A 26,970-nucleotide genomic window follows, 5' to 3' on the forward strand; every position below is an offset into this window, starting at 1 on the left:
CAGAGATGGAATGAACCTGAGTTTTATTTGAATTCTCGAGCTGGATGTTGACAATTCCCCTCTGTGCCCGCTGGGCATCACTATCCTAAGGGAAAGGCAAGGTACACGCAGGAAGCAATGCACTTTCTTGCAGATGTCACAGCCAGAGCCTCTGGAAAGGACTTAAGAGATAACTATATCAAAGAGAAGCAGGGATCAGCAACAATACACGACATATTTTCACTTCTGCATGGGAACATGGACCTCAACTGATTGCTGTTACCTCTCTGTCTTTAGGAAGTTCCCTCCTACCAAGGTCCCGCAAGAGGGAAATTAGGGTGTGAATTTGCTGCTATTATTAGATTTGACTCTCTGTTACTGTTTAACTTACATTCATATTTGATCATTGCATTTGGCTTTCAGCAAAAACTCATCATAGCGAACAATGTGTTTGCTTAAAAAGTAAATCATGTAATGACCTGCTTTATGACTGTCACAACTTACAACTGTAATGGACAAGCTCCTTTTTGGTCACAAGTTGAGGGCTACCTGTATGAATCAGTAAACTTCATGTACCTTCAATTTAATGAGCTCTGAGCAATGGTACATTAGCTTGCATAGAATCGCATGAGCTGTAAAATTCATCTTTGGGTGACATTTGTGAAATATATGGATTAAAATGAACTGAACCTGATCCACAGGGTCCCTGTCGTTAGCAGAGAATGCTCCATCTGACACAAATACAACTCAGGCTTGTAATCTAGCCCACACCTTCTTTGTGTTACTAAAAAGCATTGTGTGAAAGCACCAAGTGATCAAAACCACAATAGGCTCCTGTCAAGTCTAGTGGTCCATGGCAAATAGAAGACCATGACTTGGAATAATAAATGGAAAACTGCATGAATTAACAAATGAAAGAAAAACTGATATACTCTCTCTCTGTGAATCCAAGTGAAAGGGAACATTATAACTGATCTAAATGAAGATGGGTCTGATCTTGTGAAGTTTATGAATACATGACAGGAAATGAAAGTGCAGGTTTCATTATGAATGAAAGGGCTAAAATTAATGTCAGAAAGTAAGAATTTGCTGTTTCGAGGTTGCCACGGATGTATATGAAAGTAGGAATCTATTTGTTGGTGACAGTTGCATCTTACACTTCAGTGAATGGTGAACATGAATTGAACAATTATGGCACACTATAAATTAAAGCAGTCAAGGGGAAAAGTATTTTGCTTGGTGATTTGAATGGCTAGATTGGAACAACAAAGGTAGTATTTTAAAAAGTTACTTGGGCTATTGGGAGACCCAAGAAAAATGTGCAAGGATCTGCTTAACACATTATTTCTGAACAGATGATTTAAACGTAAACCTGTTAACGAATACACACAGTGGAGAAATGCATATCAGTCTAAAAGCATGATGGTTATGACTGTTTATGTTGAATGACTGAAATAATTAGTGAAGGATAGAAGGATGATGAGACATCCTGAATGTGGACTGATTATTTTTGTAATCTCAAGAAAAGATCTTGGGGAAAAATGTGGAAGAAAGAGAAAAAATGTGAAAGAAACTGGAGTCAAAGTAGAATGATTGCATGAAGACATGGTATGAATGCTATCTGAAAAAGTATTAGCAGACAGACAATTTACAGAAAGAAACAAGGATGTAAGAAAAGAGAAGTTACTTGAAACAGAGTATTAAGAGTGTGACACAGAAATTGCAGAGTTACACCAACAGGAAAAATGTAAAGGGGCTGCTTAATGAAATGATAAAGAGCTGTAGAAGAAAATGATTAATGCAAAAATTAGAATGCCAGAATATTGTATACAGTGTATATGAGAAAAAGAAAAAATTGCAGAGACCATTAGTCACAGAGAGCAAGGTGGAGTTAAGACTAGCAAACCCAGAAAATGGGAACGCAGAACTTAAGAAACGTGTGCAGTAAAACCAGAAGATAGCCAAGAATGAATGGCCTGGGTGTGAATAAAAGTTGAATATAAAAGTGATTGAATATGCTGAAAGCAATTTGGTCGGGAAAAAATATGCTGAAGCAGAAAAAATACATTGAAGGGATTTGGTCAGCTACAAAAAATGCAGAGGACTGAATTGCAGAATAAACATGCAGTGGATGAGTGAACAGGTTGAGAGGAAGACTTAAAAAAAAAGGTCAGGTGGCTGGAGCTGATGACATCCTCAATAAAAGAGATAAAACAGAGATAGGTTTAAAGAGCCAAAGACAGCAAATGGTGGATAGTTTGCAACAATAAAAAAAATACGGAGATGGATACTGTAATGAATGGATTGCTGCAAACTAGATTTAGTTATGTTTCTTACTCTTCTTTAGGTCTTGAATTGCTTTGGCATATTTCTTACTCCCTTTCTGCACTTTGCTAAACTTTGCCTATTCTGGAAAGGAACGGTATGATGAAAATATATATGCACGTTAGCTTTTGTATTGATTGTGAGGCTAGTGTCCATGTTTCACCGACATATATTAGAGCAGGTAGCACAAGCTATGAGTGGTGCAAAGAACCGTGGAAAGATACATGCTCGGCATCACAAGACAAGATAGAAAGACCCACACATACAAACAAAAATATGCAATATCGTCAAGAGTATGTAGAATAGAGAATAAAGCTGGAAGGAACCTTGGAGGTCTTCTAGTCCAGCCCCCCACTTAAGCAGGAGAACCTATACTATCTCAGACAAGTGACTGTCTAGCCTCTTCTTAAAAATCTCCAGGGATGGAGCGCCCACAGTTTCTGGTGGCACGCTGTTCCACTGGTTAATTGTCCTCACTGTCAGGACGTTTCTCCTTAATTCCAGGTTGCTTCTCTCTTTGATCAGTTTCCAACCATTGTTTCTCGTCCTTCCCTCTGGTGCTTTGGTGAATAACATGACCCCCCTTCTTTGTGGCAGCCCCTCAAATACTGGCATACTGCTAAGCATGTCTCCTATTTCTTTTCTTTAAACTAGCCAAACCCAAATCCTGCAGCCATTCTTCGTATGTTTTATACACATGCTCGGCATTACGAAATGAACCTTTATTGTCAAAGTACAACTGTGTATACGTTGAGATTAGCTGAGCCTCCCTTCGTGGTCCCCCCCCCCAACACACAGTGACAACAAACCCTCCATCTTACTACACCATGTGAACCAACTACACCACACACCGGCCTCCCAAGTCAATTCTGCATAAAATTCACAAAAGTTATTTCTCATTCAAAAGCCTAACAGCCCAGGGATAAAAGCTGTTTTTCAGCCTGTTGGTGCAGCTGGCTATACAAGACAAGATAGAAAGATCTGCTGGCTGGGGAATTCTGGGAGTTGTAGTCCATAGGTCTTAAAGTTGCCAAGGTTGGGGGCCCCTGGATTAGAGAACAAACAAAAGTATATAACATCATCAAAAGAGTAAAAGAATTGCAATGGAAATGGGCTGGTCACATAGCAAGAAGAATGGATGGCAGGTGGACCCAGGCAGCCCTAGAACAGATCCCACTTGATAAAAAGCATCCACGAAAGAGAGATGGGTCGACACCCTCAGCAAGTATTGTGGGCCCAGTTGGCAAATGAAAGCTCAGGACCGAATGGGTTGGAAACATGCAGAAGAAGCCTTCATCCTGCAGCGGATAGACAATGGCTAAAATGATGACATGATAACTTGAACTGAATGTCTTAAATGCTAGAAGCTGGAAGCAAGCTTCTTAAAAACAGTTTCAGCCCTACTCGGGAAAGGGTTTATTATTTATTTATTTTATTTTATTTATTTATTTAGATTTATATACCACCCTTTCCCGAAGGACTCAGGGCGGTTTACAGGGCATTTAAAAGAAAGTCAATACAAATGTTAAAACAAATTAAAAAAGATTAAATAGAACCCTGAGAAAATTAAAACCCAGTTAAAATTAAAATTAAAAAATTCTCAGCCTGGGCCAGAGAGCTCAAAGAGCCAGGTCTTCAGGTCCCGGCGGAATGAGCGGAGGTTGGGGGCAGTCCTAAGCTCCGCAGGCCAACTACAATAATAATTAAAAAGGTCCAGCATGCAAATTAAATAAATGTATTCCACAGCATGCTGAACTCTAAACTCTAAACCGATCTTGATTGTAAACGTAAAACTCAGGTGAGGTGGTTACTTTACGTTTTGGTGTGTTGTGTGAACTATTGGCTGGAGTAAATCAGGGCTCAGTTAATTAGTGGTAAGCATGCCACACAATGCCACTGTGTGTCTACCTAATAGTGTGGTGGAAAGGACAGGATGAGGTAATCCACACGCTCAATGGAAGAAAAGGGCTGCAAGTGTGGCGTTTTGCGATAGGCATCACATTTATCCTGGGGGGAAACATTTTCTTTTGACTCTGCTCTTCTTTCCTTTCATCTGTTTAACTTTCACCAATCTAACAGGCTCCAGAATTCTTGATTATAATTCCCATCAGCTCCACCCTGGAAGGGGTGTTCGCAGTTGGATTCCCACTGTAAAAATTGCTTCTACAAAAAGACAACAGATATTTCTTGCTCTTTTTTTCCCCCCGGTCTCTCCCAAAGCATGCATAAATTACAAAAGGTGCCCTAATTTTTAATGCATTCTTAGAATTTTGACTTTTGGTTGTCGCACATATATCCCACCCAAACCCATGACAACATTTGGAAAAGATTCAGTCCTGCTTTTTATGCTGTTTGCTCAACTGAGGATCCTTTTTTAGGCTAAATCATAGCCTTCCTCTTTCTTCCTAAGTCTCTGGCCTGACAAGTCTGAATGGATGGGCACTTGGGCAGACAAGTGCTAATCTGAATACAGGCGGTCCTTGACTTACAACGGTTCATTTAGTGACTGTCCAAAGATACAATGGTACCGAAAAAAGTGACTTACAACAGTTTTTCACACTTATAACTATTGCACAATCTCCACGGTCAAGTGATCAAAATTCAGACGTTTGGCAACTGACTCCTATTTATGACAGTTGCAGTGTCCTGTGGTCATGTGATCCCCTTTTGCAACCTTCTGGGAAGCAAAATCAACCAGATTCGCTTAACAACCGTGTTACTAATTTAACAACTGCTATGATTCACTTGACAACTGTAGCAAGGGCGGGCGTAAAATGGGGCAAAACTCACTTAGTCAAGAGAAAATTTGAGCTCCACTGTGGTTGTAAGTCAAGGGCTACCTGCCATCCAACATGGTACCAGTTAATTCTCTTTTCCGATGCAAAATCTGTTTTCCCCCACCCTCCTTTGGTGGTTTTAAGATCAGTCAACAATCCTAGCCTGGTGCACAAATCAGTTTGGAAAGAATTCTAAAGACCAGGAATTGATCAAATACCCTGAAAGAAGAAAAGACTTATTCATCCCAAGCTTTCTTCACAGTATTTCAGGAATATAGGTTAGGATGGGAGAATATTGTTCGGCAAGAGGTCAAGGTCAGGGGTAGGCAACCTCGGCTCTTTTATGACTCGTGGACTTCAACTGACTCAGGAATTCTGGGAGTTGAAGTCCACGAGTCATAAAAGAGCCGAGGTTGCCTACCCCTGGTCTAGGGCATATGACCCAGCAATCTACCAGTGGGGGCTGGGTGGGCTATCTACTCCTTGTCTTTCCTTGGGCAAGTAAATTGCATCATCTCCCTTTTCTGATAGCTCTCCCTTACAAAGGACCCTTCCCCAAAGGTCTTTGGTCTCCAAAACCCCTCCCTGCATGTCCTGAGAGATTAAATCCTGGAGCTTGGAGATAAGTATCAATCAGCAAGCCTCACCCCCATTGTGTACTCAGTTTCTGTGCCCCAGGCTGAGGGAATGTAGAGGCCTGCCTTAGCTGCATCCTTGGCTTACAGCTTCTCAGGATTGCCATGGTCTTCCCCTGTCCATTTCAGTCAGATGGACTTCCTTTCCTCCTCCCCTCTTTCTCTTTCTGCATAATTACAGGTAGCCCTCAACTTGCAACCCTTGGTTTACTGACCATTCGAAATTACAGAGACACTGGAAAAGCGACTTATGACCATTTTTTCACACTTATGACCGCTGCAGCCTCCCCAGGGCCGCGTGATCAAAATTCTGATGCTTGGCCACTGATTCATATTTATGAGGGTTGCAGCATCCCGGGGTCGTCCGATCCATCTTTTGCAAACCTTCTGACAAGCAAAGTCAAGGGGTGGGGTAGCCAGATTCCCTTAACAATGCTCCTTACTAACTTAGCTGCAGCAATTCACATAACAACTATGGCGAGAAAGGTCATAAAACGGGGCGAAACTCACTTAACAAATTTCTCGCTTAAGAACAGAAATTTTGGGCTCAAGGATGGTTGCAAATTGAGGGCTACCTGTAGTTTCTCTAGTTGTGCACCAGCAACGAGATACTTTTAGATTTGGTATTTAATCATCTTTAAGAAGTCTTTTTTCTCAGGATGATAAAATATGCATTAATTCCCTTGCTGAACTAGAGCTTCATCTGGAGGAGAAATTAAATCTGCTCCACAGATGTATCACTGCATCTAACCACTAAGCTACTGGAATAGTGCTAACTAGTACTTTGCTTCTGAAGAAAAATAAATAAATCCTGGTTCAGTTTAAGAAATGAATAGCCAGGTTATTGCTTATCTGACAGTTACTGCAGCTTGCTTGGAAAAGAAGTCACTAAATTGATTCTTGCCTGATTTTTTTGTCAAGAGTGGTTGAATCTACTTCACCAGCAAGCTGAGCTGGATGGGCCAAGCCTTGCACCAAGGTTTAGAGCAGCGTTTTTCACACTTGGCAACTTTTAAGATGTGTGGACTCCCAGAATTCCCTAGCCAAACATACTTTTAAGATGTGTGGATTTTGACTGTGAGTTGAACTTGCCAAGCTTGGGGGGAAAAATGGATTTAAGAGTCTGAGTACAAAAATAGAGATAGAAAAAAAGAAAAAACACATCATTTGCATGCTGGTTGTGGTGTGGTATCTCATTTGTCGCATGGTAGCCAAGCCTTTTCTCTCCCGGGAGTTTTCCCATTTCAGTGGCTATTTCTCTCTGCTCATTATTCCAATAAATTTACTTTCACTGGGGGTGAAGTACTAAGTTTCTCCAGACGTTTTGCCACTTGGGAGGGCAGAGTGGAATGCAGTTATGTGAGCTTCATGGGCACCTGCTAAATTAGGCTGGTGACGCGACTAAACAGGGCCACTCCCAGCCACCCCAACCTCCAGGCTCATATCACTTGCCTAGTTGCTTTTTAAAAAAATTGCTTGGTTCTTTTCCAGAGGGAGACTGTTCCCATCGTAAATTTTAGAATGTTTTTCTAAATAATTTCCAAGAAAAGATGCTTAATCCCGCATGGTTCTTTCCCATACTCCTAATCCAAAGAACTCTTATAAGTATAGGTAGATTGGGTGTCATTTTATGACTGCAACTGCCTGCGGGATTATGGGACTTGAAGTCTGGTACAGCTGGATAGCAACTCGTTAGGGAAACCGTCGGACCACATTCTCCTGCTAGACAACATTATTGACTGGGAATAGTAGTAGTCCTCAACCTACGAGCCCAAAATTTCCGTTGCTAAATGAGACGGTTGTTAAGTGAGTTTTGTCCCATTTTATTACCTTTCTTGCCACATTTGTTAAGCGAGTCACTGCAGAAGTTAAGTTAGTAACACGGTTGTTAAGTTAATCTGGCTTCCCCATTGACTTTCCTTGTCCGAAGGTGGCAAAGGGGAGATCCCATGAACCCCAGGACCCTGCAACGGTCATAAGTATGAGTCAGTTGCCAATGCCTGAAGTCTGATCTGGTGATCATGGGGATGTTGCAACGGTTGTAGCTGTGAAAAATGGCCATAAATCGCTTTTCTCAGTGCTGTTGTAACTTGAATGGTCACTAAACAGACTGTTCTAAGTCGAGAGCTACCTGTAAGACCTTACATTGGTCAGATTAGGTCTCCATTCCTGGATAGGAAAGCACCCAAAAAACTTCTAGGCATCTTCACGGTGCTACTATTTTAATTCAGTAGAATTTGGCTTCTTGAAGAAGTGTGGAAATGCAGACTTCAGCCGCTGTTGGAAACTGGCTTTTGAGGAGCCTTTGGCTTACTGAATAGTTTCTGAAAAATCACTATCCCAATATGTAGGAGAGTTATGTCAATCTACAGAAAGCAAAATAAATAAAAACCAGACGACTGGCATTTCCCCCAACGAACACATTTTATTAAAAGCATCAGCTTTCATGTGCTACACCTCACTTCATCAAATTCATCCAATGAAACTCCCAAAAGCTGGTGCTTTTTAATAAATTGGGTTAGTCAGAAAAAGGGGTACCTGATGACTTTTTCCCCCCTTTGTGTAATGGAGACAAAAGTGGGAAAAAAGTATTTACAATGGTAATTTCCAGTGGTATGGATCCTACTGTCTTTTGTGCACTTCTAATATTCTCCCAGTTTTGGAAAGTTTTGTTCCCTTAGGATCAACTGCATCAGAGTTTATTGCAACGTGAGAACCTGGTTCTTCATAAAACCAAATTACAACCTGCATTTAAAAATTAAGCCACCAATGCAAGTCTTCCGGATCTGCCCGATTCTGACCCTTAGGTAATTTCAGGGAGTTTCAGTCGTTAAACGTTAACTTGCAATCCTGAAATGGTAGAACATAATTGTAGCTCAGGTGGTAGATGCTGGTGGCGGTTTGTTCTCTTGAGTTTGGCGTTCAGCTTCCGAACATTTTGCTAACAGGCTAGGTAACATCTTCAGTGGTACTTCGGATGAAGTATCTTGTCCCAGTTTGTCACGCACATACTGCAATCCTTTCCAGGCCCCTTTTGCATGAATCAGTTTATTTTGAACAGAATAGAGCTGGAAGGGACCTCGGAGGTCTTCTAGTCCAGCCCCCCCTCTCAAGCAGGAGAACCTATACCATTTCAGACCAGTGGCTCTCTAGTCTCTTCTTAAAAATCTCCAGCGACGGAGCGCCCACGCTTTCTGGGGGCAAGCTGTTCCGCTGGTTAATTGTCCTCAGTGTTCGGAAGTTAGGGCTGGGAAGTGCGGGCTAGACCCCAGCCTTCATCCTCGACGGGTGTCCAAGCAGGGCAACTTTTAAGACCTACGGTAGAATTCTGGCTGGGGGATTCTGGGAGTTGAAGTCCAACAGGTCTTAAAAGTTGCCAAGGTTGGACACCCTGCTCTACACGAATGGGCAGATTACGGGGGATCCCGTACAGGGGACGCCTGGTTGGAAAGGCACGCCCGATCCGGGACCTCGGCTTCCTCCCCTTCCAGCATCTCTGCAAAGCCGGCCGCTCCGATCCACTTCGGCGGGCGGCTTCTCCTCTCAGGGGCGCGAGGCCTGGCCGGCCTGGGCCGCCTGGGCGCATCCAGCGAGCTTGGCACCGCCAGCTTTACATCTCTCCGCTTCGGTCGCTTTTGCACCAAGCCAGCCGAGCTCGGCCGGAGCCGGAGGCGGCCGCCCCGACCCTTCTCTTCCCGGCCGGCCCGCCTGGGACGCGAGACAGCCGCCCCAGCCTAGGACAGCGGCCGGGGCTGGCCACGCGCTCCCGGGAAGCCCCAAGCGGCCGAAGGGCGGAACCGGCGCGCCCGGGGCTTCCACGCCCAGCCTGGCCCTTGGCGGAGCGGCGGCTGCAGAAGGGGGCGGGCGGGCGGGCAGGCAGCAACAGCCGGGCTCCGGTCGCCCTTTGTCTGCTCTCTTTCCCTCGGCGCGGCCCGAAGGGAGGCGAGACCCGCCAGGGCTGCCCGCTCCTCGCCTGCCCAGCACCTCCCGCCGCCGCCGCCTTCGCCGCGCGCACCTCACCTGCAAGGCCGCCGCGAGAGGTGCAGGGAAGCGCGGCCAAGGCAAGCGCTCCCTCCGCCGCCCCCCCCCCCGCCCTCCTCCTGCAGCTGCTTCTGCCGGCCAGGCGGCGCGATAGGAGCTCCATTGCTCTAGCCTGAGCGGCGGGGAGGGGAGGGGAGGGGAGGGGAGGGCGATGAATATTGATGAGGCTGGCCCGGCTCTATTGTGCAATTGGCGCGGCGAGGTGAAGGCGCAGGCAGGATGGAGGTGGGGGGCTGCTGCTGCTGCGCGGCGGCGCTCGTAGGGCTGGCGCTTCAGCCGCAGCAGCAGCAGCAGCAGCAGTAGCCAGCCGCCGCCAGCCGCCAGCAGCCGCCGCCTGCACGGGGGGCTTTGTTCAGTCCGCCCGGCCCGTCGCCCTCCTCTCCCGTGCCTCGCAGCCCAAGGCGGGCGGCCCCCCACCATGGAAGCCGGGCAGAAGCGGCTGTAGGGAAAAGCCCAGCCGAGCCAGGAGACGGCAGAGCCAGCCAGCCAGCGAGAGAGAGAGAGAGAGAGAGAGCGCGGCTCGGCTCCCCCCCCCGAGCTTCCTCCTCGCGCCGCCAGGCAGAGCGGCCCCCGCTCCGAGCGAGGTAATTGTCCGGGCTCCCTCTGGACGGGGCTGCCGGACGGGGCCCGGGCGCTTCCTTGGAAAACGGAGGGAGGGAGGGAGGGAGGGGGTCCTGTCCTTGGGACTCGAGGCCGCGGGGGGGTGGGATGGAGGGTGGGCGAGATTGGGGGCACGGCCGGGTGGGTTCCCCCCCCCAGGGAAAGGAGGGGGGAGATGCGGTGGGGAAGGGCTGGGCGGATTTGGAACCGGCGGAGGGGGGGTCTTCTCCGGTTGGGCAGGAGGACCCCCCTCTCTCTCTCTCCCCCCCCCTTCCCATCCTCCGGATTGCGGCTCTTCTCCTTCCCTCTCTCCCCCTCGCCTTCCTCCCCACCAGCCGCCTTTCTTTGGTTTTGCCCCTTCGGGCTTCCCGGGGGAGGGGAGGGGAGGCGGGGGTGGGCCGGGAGCGGAGCGCCCCCCCCCAGGCGCAGAACAGAGCGCGCCCGCTCCGGCTTTGGCCGCTGCTTCTCCCGACCCCTCCTGGCTGCGTTGTGGGGATTGTTTGGGTGCTGCTCCGGATCTTCCACGTGGGGGGCTTGGGGGCTCGGAAGCCAAGGTGTGTGTGTGTGTGTGTGCGCCCCGAAATAGGCGGCGGGGATGGGTGGGGAGGGAGGGGGGTGGGTGGGTGGGAGGGAGGGAAGAGAGAGAGAGAAAGTGAATCTCCATGGCAACCGGAGCTGCCACCTTGGGGCGGGCATGGGTCGGGAAGTTGGCCCGGCCTTCGAAAGACGGGGCCCTTCTCCTCCTCCCTTCCCCAGCGGGCTTGGGATGTGGGTGGGGTGGCTGCAGAAGGCACCTGCTGGCGGGCCACGCACCGACGACCCCTTTGGTGGCTAGCATCTTGGTTTTCTTCTGGGAACAGGCGGCATTTGGGGGGGGGAGCGCAGGAGAGTGGTGTGGGGTTTGCATCTTCTCTCTTTCGCGGAGAAAAGATGCTTGGATGCTGGCGGCCATCCTGCCCTTTCCCACCACCACCACCCCTGCCCCGGGGTGGGTGGGAATTATGTCTGTTGTTGGGAGAATTGCAATTGTCAGAGAACTGCAGAAAAGCAGAGTCTGCCTAACCTGGGAGAAACACTCTGCTGGAAGGGATGCAAGTCAAGTGTTACCCAGCAGCTCTTATCAGGTTGCATTAAGGCTTTCAAGTCGGTGAAGGGTATAGGGCTTGTGAAGACTTCGGCAAAGTTTTGGTCATCTCTGGTGCCTGAAAGCTGGAGGTTTTTCAAGCTGAAAAGACACCCCCTTTCAGAGTCCCTGCAGTTCTTCTCTCCCCCCCCCCCCCCCACCTCCAAGCCAGGGATCCAGGGTAAGAGAGCGGCCCAAGATAAAGCCATTGCCTCCTTCTGTTCCATTATTTGCTCAATTTAATCTGTTCCGGCTACTTGAATGCTATCTTGAGATCCATTCAGAGTGCGTGTGTGTGTGTGGGGGGGGGGGAGGGAAAGTTCTTGGTGTACTTTTTTGATTGCATCTTTCTTCTGTTTTGCATATCCGTTGTGGTCTTTTGGCTCCTTAGGCCATGTTTCTGAACTTTTAAAATCTTTAAATGTTATCTTTTATTGGTCAGGGTGGCTGAAGGCTGCATGTGGAGAGATTGCTAACTTGCTTTGTTATTACTGCTCCCGCTTCTGCTTCTAGAGATGCTGCTAGTCTGTTTTTGTCCTGGAGCTTTCCAGCATCCAGTAAAATACCGGAGAGAGAGAGAGAAAGAAAGGAAGCCTCCCAGGTTATATAAAATAGAGAGGGAGAGCTCCTTACTCTTTTAAATTCATTTTACCACCTTTAGGAGCCCACCTTGCTGCATGTGTTAAACATCCCTCAGGGGGGGAAAAATACTGAACTCAAAATAAAATAAAAGCCGTAGTGCTGGAATAGAGAAACTAAAATGAATGCTGAAAATACTTACTATCCACTATTCTGTCCACATTTCATTTTCCAAGGTCATCTATGTGGCCCTTTTTAACTCAGTATTGACTGGGTTAGCATATCAGCCAAAGCCAAATCATTTTCATAAATTCTGTTTTATTCACCAAGTCTTACATCTGAGTGTTGTGTGTGAACTCATGTCATTGAATCCTACTTACCTGGCAGCAAATTTATTTGTTTTTAAACTTGCCTCCCCCCCCCTTTTTTTGGGCTACTTTTTCGGCCACAGAGATACAAATGGATACCTTAGGCCTGTGCTTAAAAAAACAATCCTTAGAATACAAATCACTTGCAGGCTTCAAAGGATCAAGTGCGGCCATCTCCACAATCTCATCAAGTCTCTTTTTGTGACCCCAGCAAGATTTCTTTGAATGTGTGAAGCAACTGTCATTCAAATGTGTGGCCTTTTCTGTTCCTCTTGGAAGATAATCAGGAATTGAATCCATACGCTCTTCCACAGGGTAATAGTTCCTTCGCTCAGCAGAATATGAAAGCAAGGCAGAAATTTATGTCTTAACCAGGTAGGATGGTTACAAAAGCTCTGTGTTTCTTTTGTTACTCACCAATCTTGGCTGAGATAGCAGTGGGACATAGGACATGGCTTATTGCCAGGCTGATGTGACACTCTCTCTCTCTCTCTCTCTCTCTCTCTCTCTCTCTCTCTCTCTCTCTCTCTCTCTCTCTCTCTCTCTCTCGTACAAAGATGAACTTACTCCTGTCCTTTGGTGAACATTTGAACAGGGACATTGCAAAGCTAGGAACACTCAGCGGGCTGGTTTTGTAGGTTGGGCAAAGCTTGTCCTGCCCTGTCTTTGGCTGTTTTCTTTGGGTGTAATGCTTTCTTTTACCATGTTCATTTCTCAAGCCTAATGCAGACCTACCAGGCACTTCTTTCTGGATGAGTCCACTCAGAATTCTGCTTCTAGAGAAATAACCCCAGTGAGTCCACTGGGATTAAAACAACAAAGAAAATGGGCCCCTTTGTCATGCTCAAAGTGAGGTGCTTTGCTTGGTTTGCATAATGTCTTGTGTTATGCAAAGTCTGCCATTGCAACACAGCACTGGATTATACAGGAAACACTACCCAAAAAGTATTTGTCCATTCCGTTTGGACATCCAGGGAAGCTGCTTGTGGTGCCTGTAAGCAGGCAAGAGGCCTTCAGAAGTCCCCATATAATATCTCCCAACCCGCAGAAGGATGCAGAGCCCCAGTCTGGCTGATGTTGAGGAAGCAAGTTTAATTTGGTATAATTTCAGTAAGATTTTGGTCTTTAAATTTGTTTGGGTTATTACACGAAGCTGATTGTTGTTGGTATTCTTATTTTAACTGTTCCATTTTTGATAGTGCTTATATATGAACTGAGTACAAGATTTCCGCTGCTAAGCAAGACAGCTTATTAAGTGAGCCTTGCCCCGTTTTGTGACCTTTTTTGCCACAGTCATTAAGTGAATCACTGCAGTTGTTAGTAACACGGTTGTTGAGTGAATCTGGCTTCTTCCCCTGTTGACGTTGCTCATTCAGAAGGTCCAAGAAGCTGACCGTCTGGTCCCAGGACACTGCAGCCGTCATAAATAGGAAGCCGTCGCCAAGCCTCTGAATTTAGATCACGTGAAAACAGAGATGCTGCAACAGTCACAAGGGTGAAAAGCCGATCACAGGGTCACCTTTTTCACCCCTGTTGCAACTTTGAACAATCACAAAATGAATAACCTGTATTCTGACCCACTTACAATTGGCGTGAATTGATGCAACTTACAGATACTCCTCAATAAATAAGTAAACCCTTATTCAGTAAATGAGGACTAGGGAACTGTGCCAGCATCATAGAGACTACAAAGGCATTATTGTCTAAATGATTATGGTAGCGGGCAGAAGCTTGTTGGAGTAGCCAATTCTACTCGAGAGTTAGTGCTCTTGTTTGTTTTGTTGGGAGGATTGGGGAAGGTTGGAGTAGACGGCCACCACGGTGTCATGCAAATGGAGATAGTCCTCGACTTACGGCCGCAATTGAGCGAAACAGTTAACTGAGTTTTGCCCCATTTTGTGACCTTTCTTGCCGCAGTTGTCAAGCGAATCGTCGCGGTTATTAAGTTAATAACATGGTTGTTAAGTGAATTTGGCTTCCCCTCTGACTTTGCTTGGAAGGAGGTTGCAAAAGGTGATCACGTGACCCTAGGAAACTGCAACCGTCATAAATGTGAGCCAGTCGCCAAGCGTCTGAACTTTGATCATGTGACGGTGGAGGTGCTGCAACGGTCACAAGTGTGAAAAACAGTCATAAGTCACTTTTTTCCAGTGCTGTTGTAACTTTGGGCAATCAGTAAATGAGTTGTTTTAAGTTGAGGACTACCTGAATTTATCTGCCTGCAATACTGCCTGGATACGGTGATAGTTTTTCTTTCTGTTAGTTCTTTTAACTAATTAGATATCCCAGATGTAGGTTGCAAAATTTTCTGAGTTTCTTTGATGCCATGGCATGTAGTGAGTATTTGGCTGTTAACAGCCTAGATCTGGTGACCCTAAGCCAGGGTTAGGCAACCTTGGCTCTTTTATGACTCGTGGACTTCAACATGGCTCATCTTGGAAACCTCTCCCTTTCCCCTCAGCATGGCTGGCTCAGGAATTCTGGGAGTTGAAGTCCATGAGTCATAAAAGGGCCAAGTCTGAAGACCCCTGAACTAGGCCTTACACAGATAAACTGGCTAAGCCAGGGTTAGGCAACCTTGGCTCTTTTATGACTTGTGGACTTCAACTCCCAGAATTCCTGAGCCAGCATGGCTCAGCTTGGAAACCTCTCCTTTTCTCCTCAGCATGGCTGGCTCAGGAATTCTGGGAGTTGAAATCCACGAGTCATAAAAGAGCCAAGGTTGCCTGCCCCTGCTCTAGTCCGTTATTAACAAAGCAGTAGTGACTAAAATTAAATCAAGTAAAGTGACTTAGGACCATTTTTCACAGTTACAACCTTTGCAGCATCCCCATGATCATGTGATCAAAATTCAGATGCTTGGCACCTGGTTCATATTTATGGCGGTCGCAGTGTCCCAGGTCATGTGATCCTCTTTTGCGACCTTCTGACAAGCAAAGTCAATGGGGAAAGCCAGATTCACTTAACAACTGTGTCACTAACTTAGCAACTGCAGTGATTCACTTAACAACTTGTGCAAGAAAGCTCGTAAAAAGGAGAAAACATCACTTAACAAATGTCTTACTTTACAACAGAAATTTTGTGCTCACTTGTGGTGGTACGTCAAAAATCTAAAACTTGTGAACCGTGCAAGATAGGTCACACAATAACTAAGCCGTGATTTGGTTAACCATATTGCTGGATATAGCATACATTGGGACTGGGTTGTGTTATATTAATTCAAAATCAACCCACATTATAGTTTGATATGATATATAAAGCCAACCTTAGTCCTACGTGGAGTGGGTCTGTTAAAATCAGTAAAAATTAAGAGTGTCATAACTCGTTTTATTGGATTTGTTGACTAAATCTGCATCCAATACTGTCCGTGGTTTGTGGTGATATTGAATCAACTTTCCTAACTAGAATTCCTATAAATGTGTTGGATGACAAATCCCATGATTCCGGGATGGCAAGTTACTAGCTGATGAAAGTTATATTTTGTCAAATACGTTTATAATGTGATATGATCAGTTAATGAAAAGCCTCTAGAATTCTCTTCAGCTTTGGAAATATATATATCTTAAATTTAACGAATCTTTAAAGAGCCAACCTTGCAAGGATATAATAAATAAAACTTATAGTCTGGAATGTTTGTTGCCTGCATTAATACTTTTTAACTTAAGGTCTGAAACCCTATGCTTGATCATGGTTTGATATAATTCAAGCATAAAGGGTATTATAAACAAGCAATTAATTGCTGTTTAGTTGGTTCTTGCCTTCATCAAGCAGTGGGGGCAGCTAAATAGGCTTGAATCCAGGGCCTTATTTTTTAGTCTCTGAACAAGCTATGATAACAATCCAAGAATAAATTCTGGAATATATGAAGCAGTTGGGTTTGTGGGCTTCCTTGACTATTTTGCCTTTTTACTGACCTCAAAAGTAAAAGAACCGTCTGCAACCTGAAGCATGTTTTCCATTATGGGTATCTAGTGTTACGTTGTTGTTTAAAAGTTTTTAATCATTTTCTTAACACTTTCTATTATATAATTCAGTAGACGACACTGTGAGAGGAAGCACAATGTCTTTCTTGTTCTTCTTGTTCTTAGGTGTTGTTCCGTACTCCTTAACTTGTAAGAAGATCCTAAGCATATTTATCCAGTAGTTTATTAGCCATCGTATTCAACTATACTTATTTTCTTGTAAGTGTGCTTTTACAGGCACAGATAAGTTTGCTTAAAAGCCTTTGCAAGACAAACAGGGGGATGTTGTGATCAAAAATAGCTGTTATTAAAGCAGGCGCGTGGATTAATTTGCAAAGCACCGGAGACTATCTATTTGGTTAAAAGTCAGGGGAAATGTTTGTTGGAGGATTTGATCTCAGTCTTCGGAAATAAAAGTGTAGCCTCTCCAACTTGTATAGGCTTAGAGCCAAGGTAAACTGTCAACAGCATTTAAACCATGCATCTGTTTATTGGATTATGCAACTTCAGTTTACCATAGGGAGATGGTACTTGGAAATCACCTTCTCAAGGGCTGGTCCTCTCTCTCTCCTTCCCTCCCTCTCTCCCTCCCTCCCTCCCTCTCCCAGTCCCCCTCTCTCTCCTCTCTCCCTCTTCCTCCCTCCCTCCCTCTCTCTCTCTCTTGCTCTCCCTGTCTCTCTCCCTCTCCCTTTCCATCTTTCCCTCCCTCCCCCTCTCTCTCCCTTTCTCTCTCTCCCTCCCTCGTCCCTCTCTCCCTCTCCCTCCCTCCCTCTCTCCCTTTCGCTCTCCCTCCCTCTCTCTCTCCCTCTCCCTCCCTTTTCATCTCCCTCTCTCTCTCCCTTTCGCTCTCTCCCTCCCTCTGTCCCTCCCTCCCTCTCTCCCTCTTCCCCTCCCCCTCTCCCTCCCTCCCTTTCCATTTCTTCCTTCCTCTCTCTCTCCCTTTCGCTCTCCCTCTCCCTCCCTCTCCATCTCTCCCCCTCCCTCTCTCTCTCCCTTTCGCTCTCTCCCTCTCTCCCCCCCTCCCTCCCCCCCTCTCTCTGTGAGTGAAGAAGGGAAAGTAGAAAGCTGTCAAGTGCTGGATTGCTCATCTGACCATGTATGGTTTGTTGATCATGTGACAGAGCAGATGCAGAATGATCTGCTGCTTTTCTTTTTAGGAGCTCTTTGGAATAATTAGTTTGTGTCTAGCAGAACTGAGTCAGAGAAGCAGGATGCAGGATTCTCAGAAGACTTGGAGAATGACCTGGCTTGATTTCCGTGTCTCTTCTTAACAGCAGCTCTTATGAAATTGAGCAAGTAAGTAAACAAGCCTGCTTGGCAGATCAAGCTTCTGTTAAGGGCATAAAAGGAAGGCCAGTAAACAGCGCTGGCAGCTGAGCGGAATGCCTTTCGTTATCTTAATTAGGGGACCTCCTAGGCCTGATCTGGCAGTCAGCTTTTCTTCTTCTGCCTGTAGGAGAGTTTGCGAACCTCCTTTCAAGCACAGCCATCTCGGTGAAGACTTTTGAGCAGGGCTCCTCGACCTTGGCAACTTTAAGACTTGTGGACTCCAACTCCCAGAATTCCTTAGCCAGGAATTCTGGGAGTTGAAGTCCACAAGTCTTAAAGTTGCCGAGGTTGAGGACCCCTGCTTTTGAGAACCATTATTTTAAGTAGCTTTTTTTTTGTTCTTCATTTTTGAAAATCACTTTAGCCAAGTGGAGGTTTACAATTTCAAATACATAGGTGAGATTGGCCTGTGAACTGAGGCCAATTTCACTATGTATTTCTGCTCAGTCCCTTTTTGCTCCCCTAAAAAATTCTGATCTTTCTCTTTTACTAGCCCTGATGGCTGAAACTACTTCTCAGAGTGCCTGTTTTAGGCCAGCTGGCTTATGCTTTTGAACCTGTCCTCAAACCTCATTCTCTTTCACATTCTCTGGGATGACCTGTGGTCATTGCAAATCTTGATGCTCTTCAAATGGCTTTCCAAGGCCTGTTCCTAGATTGTTATGGGAACTGCAGTGTACATGCTTCTGTTTTTGTTGAACGTAGGACTGTAAGCTGTTCATCACAAAGGCGGCAAATTTTATACTCCGTGATGATGATGCTATATAAACAGTGAAATATTTTGAGTGCTTCCAACTGAGACATCTTTTTTTTTTCTTGGAGTACTGTATATCTTCCCTTTCCTCCAATGCTTTCTCATGGTATCTTCTTTCTTCTTTTGCATAAAACAATTCATTAAGGAATGTTAGGCTGAAATAAGTAAAGAAAGCTGCCAGGGCCTGTTTATTTGGAGTGTCCTTTGGAGAAAGAAAAAGGTGGACAAAGCACTGGAAAAATAAAGGCTGGATGCTAGAGGATGTTACTCTGCCTGTTTTCATCCCTGTAAAGTCTTAAGGAAGAGATGGGTTGGGGGACACATTTTAAATAACTTGCCTATTTTAGAAGTACAGTTGGATGGGCGGTGTTCATTCAAAACTGATAATGTAGAAATGTTGACAAATGCATCCTGATGTCACCAGACAAAGATGTGATCTAGTACTTGCAAGAACATGGCTGCAACACTTGCCTCATGATGAACATGTCATCATTTACCATGGACCAAGCTGCCAATGGGGATGAGAACATGAGCAAGGCCTTTCTGAAGGAAATGGGTTGGAGACTGTACATTCCCTTATGTTTCTTTATGGCTTGGGTCACATATGCGCTAAAATACAGTGTGGTTTTTTTGATGTTGACTTAGCAATTGTGGATCTCTGTCACTTGGGATTGTTGTGAAGGTACCCTATGTGAGCATGGCTGTATGAAATTTGGGAGGCCTCATGGTGATGCATTAGATCACATTTTCCCAGTGGAATCATTCTGGCCAGTCTGATTTACCCAGAGTGGGTAAGGTATCTGAAGCTCAGTGGCACTGCGTTTCAGTGGTATCCTTGTTACTTTGGACTGGCCTCCTAGAGCAGGGGTCCCCAACCCCCGGTCCGTGGACTGGTACCGGGCTGCAGCATGCCAGCAACCGGTCAACACAAACAAGCAAAGCCCCATCCGCGAGATGCGGGCAGCACATAACAACACGCACCCTCTGGTCCGCGGAAAAGCCTTTCTCCATGTAACCAGTCCCTGGTGCCCAAAAGGTTGGGGACCTCTGTCCCAGAGAATATCTTGTTGACTCACACCTGATTGCAGTTTAGAAGCTGCTTAAAATTGAGTGACTTTGGGTCTTGATCCCGTCTAGCTTTGGTTAAAGTTTGGTTAATTTAATATTACAGGTAGTCCTTGACATATGACTATATTGGAGCCTTCTAAGTAAATTCTGGTTTTCAACACAACTGTCGTAAAACTGTGTTGTAAATGCCCTTTTTCCAATGGGTTGTGACTTCTGTCCCTAAGCCACCAGCTGTAACTTGAGGACCATGTGTGTTCTTTGTTTTTCATTGGTACGTATATGCATTTATTTATGAGTTCTTATACATCTTCTTTTGCTGATTGTAAACATATAAGAGGCAAGAAACCTTCTTAATCTCTTGCTTATCCACCAAGAGTCCTTAGGGATTTGGTGGTGGTCTTCTACTACTACTGCTAGTAGTAATGGCTAAGCAAATCATGAGCAAAAAAAGCCCATTTTTTCCCTCTTGACAAACATTCCAATCCAGGCATAACTGGCTGTTGAATACTCTTTGCTATTTCTTTATTTAATATTCTGTCCTCCTGAAGCTAATTTCATAATGCAGTTCCCATCACACACACTTTTAACTATTCATAGCCATCTATTTATATGGCCTGTCATTCATGCTGTGTTAGCCCACTCATCAGGCAAAAGTAAGGTCCATATCGTCAGTCTGTACATTTGAAAAGAGACAATACCCTTGCCAAAAAATGTTGCGCAACAACTTATGGAGATGCCCAGCTTGTCATTCCTGTCCAGGCATGAAACTTACTGAACATTTTTACTCAGTTGCCCATTTTAGCTTGACTTATTTCATAAGATTGTTGTGGGGAGGATAACACTGGTGGTACATGGGAAGAAAACGAAGCCTATTAATCCTGACCTGAGAGAAAAGACAGGACAGATACTGTGAGAGGAACATAGGTTGTGCTGCTGTGTCTTTTCCAAACTCTTGTGTTGGCCCTGTAGCTTTTTTTCACTACTGAATGGAATTGCTAGTCAACCCTAACCAAATTGCTGCTTAAAGGCAGAACTGTGGGGACCCATGGCATAGCTAGCAATCTCATCTGCCAAAGTGGGGGTTTATTTAAAAGGATTATTCCCTTCTACTCTCAAAGAGGGCCAGTTTGGAGTAGCGGTTAAGGCACCACCAGGCTAGGATCCAGGACACCCTGAGTCCCAGCCCTGCCTTAGGCACAAAGCCAGTTGGGTGACCTTGGGCCAGTCTGTTTCTCTCAAAGCCCAGAAAGAAGAAAGGCAAAAACCACTTCGGAAATCTTGCCAAAAAAATTGCAGGGACTTGTCCAGACAGTCGCCAAGAGTCCGCGCTGACTTGAAGGCACAAATACACACTCTCCTTTGTAGACATGGTCTTACTTTCCATGATGTTAGACATCGGAAGAGGATCTTTATTGCAGATTAATTAACATGGGTGGTGTTGGTGGTGGAAAGGAGTGATTGTCTTGCCTAGAGTATGACGTAGCACAGCTTTCTCCAGCCTTCTAATCTCTTGCAGCTCCTAGGATTTCTTTTTCACAAGGATGTGGTCAGTAAAAGGTAGTCTTTGTACTTTGTTCAAACAAGCTTGCTTTTGCTTCCCTCCCAGGTCTTCTAAATTTTATATTTCTCCGTGTCCGTTCTGATGTTGTTTGGCACTTTACAAATCTGTGAGGCCATTTATAGAAAAGTCATATATATGCCTTATACCTCTTTCGACTTCTCAAAAATCAGAAATTGTCATCCTGGCACTTGGTAGCACAACTTGGGTCCTCTTTGTGGAGGGAACATGAATGTATCTAGAAGATGCACTTCGAATTGACACTGCCATAAGTCTGCTCAAGTTTGCATACAATGAGGCAGAATTTTTGAGAATTCCAATTTAGGGTTTATCCACCTAACTGTTTACTTCCTTAAGCTAGTAGGAATGTCTACATTAATTATGAATTCAGCATTTAGTACATTGTGCAGATTGAACTCTCTGCTCCCTACTAACCAGGGAACTGTTAAATCAAGAACAAATCTGGTATTGCTATTTATGGCTTGCCAAGACCCCCAATGTAGACAGCACACAAACTCAGTTTTGAATTCCTGGTTACCGCAGCTCCTCCCAGAGTTCTAAAAAGATGGGCAGGAGCCAATGATCTCCAGGACCATTGATAGCTTATGAGTGAGTGTTAAATCAAAATTGGTCGCTATTCTGACTTACTTTTATATGTAGGCAGCATATTAAACCACAGTCATAGAGGTGCGTTAGTTCAGTAGCCTGGGGAGTTTGAGAGGGGAGATGTGTGTGGTTCATGGGCTCTGGGCATCGTACTGATGGATATACTCTTCAAAATAGGCTGGAACAAAAAGAAAAAGATGGGTAGAAGTGAAGTTGATTTAAGTTAAAAGCAACTTACCGTAACTATAATAACTATCCGTGTGATTTATTGCATCCCCATCTTATCACAAGAACGATAAATAAGTTGCAACTTCAGGAGGGACCTGTACTTCTGCTTTAGATGGAGAGAATCACGGGTTACATCTGAAGCATCTGTAAGAAATTGCCGATTCATAATAATTAGAAAGGTGTTTTGTTGTTTACTGAGAATGAAACATGTCCACTCTCCCTTTTCTTGGGGTGGGGAGGGCTGGTGCCACTATTGCTGCTTGGGGCTTTCCATAGCATCTCTTCCAATCTCAACATTTGATATCGGTTTCATTGGTCTTCACCCATCCAGATAGGTGCTTGCTCGATGAGGTCTGTTTGCATTCAGGACTTTGGGCAGAAAGGTTCCTGGTTCGCAGTGAGCTAGCAGAGATGCTTTGCTAGGTAACACAGTGAATAACAAGCATGTAACACAGCACTGGACAGGAATAAAAGCAAAGAGTTTTCAGAGAATGTCTGCAACTCACTGTTGACTTCCCTGTCATCTTATCGGCACCTGTATGATTTATGGGTGGGTACTCTTACAAGTGTGTGCCTTCCCTCCCACCCTTCACAAGTTCCCTCCCAACGTTACATAAGTGAGTGGATGATCTAGAGTTCACTTAGTTTAACTTGTGATCTTCTTTTGGGACAAACGCCCTTGCCATTGTACCAGCTGCAGAAGATAGTTGCCATTGCGACACCACATCAGCTATCCATTGGGGAATTCTGGGAGTTGAAGTCTACACACCTTGAGGTTGCCGTGGTTGAGAAACCCTGTACTATGGTTTCAGTAGAAGAGGGAGAATCTGTTTCTTTATGCACTTGGCAACCAAATCAAAGCCCAACCAGCAGAAGACTTCTGTTGTTGCAGGAAAAGATTATTGACCCGGTAGTGGTTTCACTTGTCATGCCAAAAGAAAATGAAACAAGATGCATTTTGGCGTGTATGTTGGTTTATGACCAAAGAGGAATATTTGATGGGCTATAACAAGGACACGTTTCATTTATTTATATTATCAAATTTGGAAACCACCTATCTCTCTCTCACACACAGCAATTCTGTGCAATTCTTTAGAATTCTTTTGTTGGGGCTGAACGGGGTTCATCTTAACAATGAATACAAATACAGAATGCTACCCTTTGCCTAATCTGGACTCCAAAAGTAATCAGGGTTTCGCCTAGCTAATGCTTAGATGAATGTAGGGAGTAAAGGAGGCAACCTTGACAGAAATATGCAAGAACTGTTCCCTAGGCCAGGGGTTCCCAACCGGGTGTGTGAGGGGTGTGTGAAAACTTGGCTTTTCAAAATTATAGTGTATGTGCATAATTTATTGCCGCTATCTTGTAAGGGTTGCGAGAATATATCAGAAGCGTTCTAGGGGTGCGGAGTATAGAAAAGGTTGGGAGCCGTTGCCCTAGTCAAAGAAAGTGAAGCAATATTTGGAAGCCGTTCAGGCAGACACTTATTCACTGAGAGAGAAGGCAGAGCAGCACAAAATGAGACTTGCAAGAGTCTGTGTGGTTGGTTTTCCTTCTTTCCAGTTGTGTCTGATTTTTGGAGATTGCCTGGAAAAGTCCCTGGGTTTTTTTTCTCGGCAAGATTTCACAAGTGGTTTGCCATTGCCTCCTTGAGCGACTGGCTCAAGGTCACCCAACTAATTGGTGTGCCTAAGGCAGGTCTCTTGGTTCCTAATCCGACGCCTTATCCAGATCCCTACACCAAACTGGGTCTCATTAGTATACTATAGCCAATCTCCACAAAGTGTGGTTCTGGTCTTTCTGCGGAGTTGATTTCCTAGTGGTTCTGATGGTGGGAGACCTCAGTGGAATACTACATAATGTCGGAAGCTAAAGTAGGAAGTTGAGAAAACATCCTGATGGCCAGTCAGTTCTACAGGTTGTCCTTGACTTGACATTGAGCTCAAGGTTTTCCACTGCTGAGCAAGAAGGCAGTTGTTACCTGAGTTTTGCCTCATTTTATGACTTTTTTTAGGAGCCCGATGGCTCGCGTGGTTAGAACAGTGGCTTGAGAAACAAGAAGCCCACGTTTGAGACCCGAGTGCTGCCATGGCGTTGGGGTTGAGCTCCTGAGCCCTAACTGGGCATATCCCCGCCCCCCCGGGCAACGGTGATGTAACTGGCTAATCCTTTCAACCCGAAAGCTCCTCCACGCTTCTGACACTAGTGCAATGCTCAGTTGTTAAGCAAATCGCTGCAGTTCTTAAGTGAATCATGCAGTCGTTAAGCGAATCTGACTTCCCCCATTGACTTTGCTTGTTGGAAGCCAAACGGTGATCAGAGTGCAACTGTCGTAAATACATGCCGGTTGCCAAGCGCCTGAAATGTAATCATGTGAAAAATGGTCATGTCACTTTTCCCGGCGCTCTTGTAACTTCCAGCAGTCACTAAATAGCCGAGGACTGCCTGTATATGGCTGCCAAGGAATCTGTGTGGATGTTTCATGTAATCACTAGATCATTCGATTTGAAGATGATGATGATGATGATTTTGCAATATCAGTGCTTGAAAGCAAGCAAATATTTCTGCCTGATACTTCCATTCAGCCTGGGGCCAAAAAAACCCTGCAGGCCTTAATGGAGGAGGGCATGGCCTTTGGAGGCTGCTGGAATGCCTCCCACTGCAGAAGGCAAAGGGCCTTAGGGTAAGGAGGAAGCAAATATGTAGAACTGACTGTGGGGAGAGGGGAGAGAACTAGCCCTTGGTATTTCCCCTCTACCCATCGGTCTGGCATGAATCCGGTCTGGCATGAATCCGGGGCCAAAAGAGGAAATAAGGTTCTTGAGCAAGGTAAGAGAGGTGCTGCTTGAGCAAGCCAACAGTCTCGCGTTCTGCGTTTCACTCTGGCCAGCCAAGTCCTACCGAAAAGATTAAGTTTCCAGGCTATTTTTTATCTTCCCTTTCCACCTTACATCTGTGCAGAACCAGTGGTTAGCAGCACACTTCTGCTATTGCTGCTTTCCCGGCAGCTGGTGCCCCTTTTCAGTTGTTTGCCTGCCATTCCGAAGGAGAGAATAAACAGCTCTCAGTGCGCAACGTAGATAATCCACCAGGATTGTCCCTTTTAAAGCCGTCTAAATAGGTGACCCGTCTCTCCCTTCTTGGTGGTGGATTCCGTTCTGTGGTCTTGCCCAAAAAACAAAGAGCCTTTTTTCTTTTCTTTTACCACATCCAAATCTTCTGGATTTTAGATTCACTTGGCTGATCCCGAGTGATTATGTAGCCAGAAAAGAGAGAAAACTCCCTTTGTCTGCATTTTCTAAGCCATACATGATCTTATATGTCTCTGTCCTCTCTCACCTTGCCTGCCTTTGCCCTCAGCCTAAAAAGTCCCAGGCACTGTTGTCTTTCTTAGCAAGGAGCTTTTCTGCTTCTAATCGTTTTGGACACCCCTTTCTGTCCCTTTTTCCGCCCTGTACTATTAGCTCATGTACACACAGAGTTTGAACTGGTAACAAAGCAGGTCCAATACATATTGACGCTGTAGGCTTCTGCAAGGCTCCTACTTAAATGCTAGACACTCTGGCAAAGAGAGATTGTTCCCTTGTGTTAATCTTAATTTCTTAGGTTTTCCTTCCCTAAGGACCAGTCAGCCTCCCTCATTCCCCCATTTGCTAACATGAGAAGAAAAGTCTTTTGTTGACATCTTGGCTGTCTTTTGTCCTTGTGGCATTATGAGGCCTGTACTCAAATAGAGGCATCATCTCCAGATGCTTCTTCTTAGTGAGTCTTAATTATCAGCCTCTCCTGGACAACTGCCCTCTTCCTTCTTTAAAATGTGTCATGCTGAAACTTTTTGTTCTGGTTCCGGGGGAACTAGAATGCTTCTGATTCACTTAAGAACTACCTGACATGAAGTCGTGACTCATGCTGGTTTTTAAGCTCTTTTCTTTGCCAGATAATTGTGTGGATTTGCACTGACTGAGTGAGACAGGAGGAAAGAGCGAGTTATCTTGCTGTGGCTGAGTAACCTAGCTCAGCTGAGACATCATCACCCTGAAATATTCATCTCATCTCTCCAAAGAACTTGCAGTTCTCCTTCTTTATGTAACGTGTCTTCTACCTTCAAGGATCTCGTTGTTCCCATTTTCGCCTCAGAACAGCCCTGTGACATTAGATTGACAATATTGTGCCAGGCAGATGAGGACTGAGTTCACACTTTGCAGTAAGCTATAATGTGGTTTATTTGACTTGGGGGCTAGTGAGTCACAGCTTAGTGTATTGTTTGAACCCAGTATTGCGGGTTATGGCTGAATAGGGATTTGGAATTTAGGAAGGAGATCCATAACAGGTGGGACTTGGGAGAAGAACATCCTCTGGGGGATTCCTTAGCTATTCGAGCTGAGAAAACTCCTGATTTAATCCTGGAAGTTATTCTCTTCTGTGTCCATTACATCTCCATGGGAGCTGTTGAATTTTTTTCTACATGCAAAGCTGTTGCTTAAAGGGCTTGGCATATTCGATGCCGTCTTCGTATAGGAGTCAAACCTTGAGTGAACAAGAAGAGGTTTGCAACTCCCTCTGGAGTTTTCCCCGCAGTTTTTCCTTACTAAGCTTTCTACAGAACATGGAGGAGGTGTTCTTCAAAACATGGTCTGAAAGAGATGGATTGGCCAAAATAAGAATCATTACTTCCACTACTACTAATGATTAACAAGAATTTCTAACTAATGGGAGCCATCCTTATCTGTATGACTAATCGGCGGTGGGGGGGGAAGAAACTAATTGTTTAGACTTTATGTCAAACTTTAGATACACCAGGAAAGCCAAGTCATCTTCTGTTGATTCATTAGGACCTATGCCTTTTTGCCTCTGTGCGTATACATAGCTTGCCCTTGATGTGTTTTGTTGGGTTGTGTGTTTTTTTTGAATCTGGTTTTCAGTTGTGGTTTTGTTTTTCTAAACAGCTTTGAACTTTACCAAAAAAGTTATCTCAGATATTCTGTGCTAAATAGAGGAAAACCCCCAATGCTGCCAGAGTTGTTAGAAAACTTTGGAA

General features: G+C 45.1%; 1 protein-coding gene across 3 annotated transcripts in view; it reads left to right on the plus strand.

Annotated features, from left to right (window-relative positions):
* The first annotated feature begins 9,956 nt into the window (after positions 1 to 9,956).
* The window catches only part of ZMIZ2 (zinc finger MIZ-type containing 2), a 90,699-nt gene continuing 73,685 nt past the window's right edge, over positions 9,957 to 26,970 (plus strand). For all 3 annotated transcript variants that reach the window (XM_083368764.1, XM_083368766.1, XM_083368767.1), the window contains exon 1: positions 9,957 to 10,341. The gene's annotated coding sequence lies outside the window, so the exon portion shown is untranslated. The remainder of the gene's footprint in view (positions 10,342 to 26,970) is intronic.

The sequence above is a fragment of the Vipera ursinii genome (assembly GCF_947247035.1).
Source record: "Vipera ursinii genome assembly, chromosome: 8".
Lineage (NCBI taxonomy): Eukaryota > Metazoa > Chordata > Lepidosauria > Squamata > Viperidae > Vipera > Vipera ursinii.